The sequence below is a fragment of the Echinops telfairi genome, unplaced genomic scaffold (assembly GCF_000313985.2).
Source record: "Echinops telfairi isolate 266 unplaced genomic scaffold, ASM31398v2 ScPeMD7_9;HRSCAF=40, whole genome shotgun sequence".
Taxonomy (NCBI): Eukaryota; Metazoa; Chordata; class Mammalia; order Afrosoricida; family Tenrecidae; genus Echinops; species Echinops telfairi.
Genome location: NW_022103906.1, coordinates 25,813,965 through 25,816,562, shown reverse-complemented (window position 1 = coordinate 25,816,562; position 2,598 = coordinate 25,813,965).

The following is a 2,598-nucleotide window of genomic DNA, read 5'->3' as shown; positions in this document are numbered from 1 at the left end:
CTTTCCTTCTGTCCCACTACATGTTCAGCCTTCATTTTGGTTTCAGTAATTCCTCTCAGTTACCTTGCCCTTGGTCACTCCCTACCAGTCCTCCCATTCCCTCCCTGCCACTGGTTTTGAACCACTCGTTGTTCCCTTGTCCCTTTTGCCTACCTCCCACACTCTCATGTCCCTCCGGGACCGTTGGTCCCTTTATTTTCTTCTCATATTGTTTGTCCAGTTTATCTTATCTGGGTGGATCTGCAGATATAGCAATATGTTTTCTGGACGAGTCTGATGGGGTGCCACGTCCTGGCCCCAAAGTCCATCCTTTATACTTCCTCGGGACCTCCTTGCTCTGCTTCCCCTGCCACTCCATTGCACGCCCCCAGTGTTTTGCCTCAGTGTGGTGGGGTCAGCTCAGTCACACATCCCACACTGTGTCTCCGGTGCTGTCCCATGTAGGGCCATGGGTCAGTGCAGGATGTTGCATCTCACATTAGGGCCGGCTACATGGTACTCTCTGTACATTGGCCCCCCTGAGCTGGGCTATCATCCTCTGAGCTTGTTAGGCCCAGGTGTGCTTCGCTCCATTTTTCCTGCTTCCTTTCCTTCAGCTTACTTCTGGGTGTGGTAGGTCAGCTCCTTTCCCACACCAGACGATCTATTTCCATTTTCTGTGGCACTCCCTTCCATGGTGGGGTCAGGCTGATTCTGGTTAGGGCCGGTGTATGTTCCAGTCTTTTTGTGGATTCCTCCGTGCGTTACGTTGCCCTCCTGGTTTGGCGTGTACTGGTGGGGTCTGTATGCACATTCCAGTTCTGTGGGGACACAAGCAATACTCTCCCCCTGGGTGAGTTAGTGCCCTGTTCCCCCATGCCATCAACTCAGTTTCTCCCAAGCCCGATTCTGCCTCCACCTGTCCCCCTTCCCCTTCTTTATGTTGGACTCTCATGTACCTCCCTAGGTGTGGCCTGCCCTCCCTCCAACTATGTATGCTTCCACCCGTTTACTGCGAGATAGGTGTTTATTCTTCTATTTCTGGCGTGCTGATTGTACTTACCTCAGGGGACTCATGTTATACCTGTCCTTTTGAGTTCGGATTGCCTCGCTTAACATGATTCCTTCCAGCTCTTCCCATGAAGCGACGTGTTTCATGTGATCGTCTGTACCTTTCGGTGCTGCATAGTACTCCATTGTGTGTATGTGCCAGAGTTTACTAATCCACTCATCTATCGATGGAAACTTAGGCTGTTTCCAAGTCTTTGCAATGGTGAACTGTGCCACAATAAACATTGGAGCACAGATGACTGGTCGTGTTTTATTTGTTGCTTCCACTGGGTATATGCACAGTAGAGGGATGACTGGGTCATAAGGTAGATCAATTTCCATTTTCTTTAGGTATCTCTAGATTGCTTTCCACAGTGGCTGTACAAATCTACATGACCACCAGCAGTGGAGGAGGGTTCCTACTTCATCACAGACCCTCCAACACTTGCTATCTGATTTGCTGATTTCGGCTAGTCTAAGGGGTGTTACATGGTATCTCATGGTTGTTTTGATTTGCATTTCTCTTATGGCTAATGACCTGGAACACTTTCTCATATGCTTATTGGCCATCAGGGTCTCCTCCCTAGTGAAAGCTCTGTTCAGTTTTTTTGCCCACTTCCTTAGGGGGTTAACTGTTTTCCTCTTTTTGCAGATCAAGATGGTGTTGTAGATTTTAGTAATGAGCCCTTTGTCTGATGTGTCATTACTAAAAATCCTCTCCCAGTCTGTGGGTTGTCTTGTCACCCTCTTGGTGAAGTCTTTCGAGGTACACAGGTGCTTTCTTCTTACTAAAACCCATTTGTAGATTTCCAGTTCACCTGCGTGTGTACTCTTCCCTGTGGCAGTGAGCCTATGAGTTCCCTGGGCCAGTGCTCTGAGGTTAGTCCCAATTCCCTCCTTGATGGTCCTGATGGTTTGTGGTTTAACTTCTAAGTCTGTGATCCACTTTGAAGTTATTCTTGTGCATGGGGTAAGGTAAATGTCTTGTTTCATCTTTCTACATGTGGATATCCATTGTTTCCAGCACCACTTGTTAAAAAGGGCAACCACTTCCCACTTGATGGTTTTGGGACCCTTGTCAAAGATCAGTTGTCTATATGCTGATGGTTTTATTCTTGGGCTTTCTATTCTTTTCCACTGGTCTGAGTGTCTGTCGTTGTGTCAGTACCACGTTGTTTTGACCACTGTAACTGTGTAATAGGCGTTAAAACCGGGTAAGGTGAGTCCCCCAACTGTGTCCTTCTTCTTGAGGAGTTCTCTGCTAATTCTGGGTTTCTTCCCTCTCCATATGAAATTGGTGGTCAGTTTTTCCAATTCTTTGAAGATGGTTGATGGTATTTGAATTGGTATGGCATTGCACTTGTAAAGTGCTTTAGGTAGGATTGTCATCTTTACTATGTTAAGCCTCCCAATCCATGAGCAGGGGATGTTCTTCCATTTGTGGAGGTTTCTTTTGGTTTCCTGTTGTAGGGTCTTATAGTTTCCTTGTATAGGTCTTTAGTATTTTTTGTTAAATATATTCCTTGTATAGGTCTTTAGTATTTTTTGTTAAATATATTCCTAGGTATT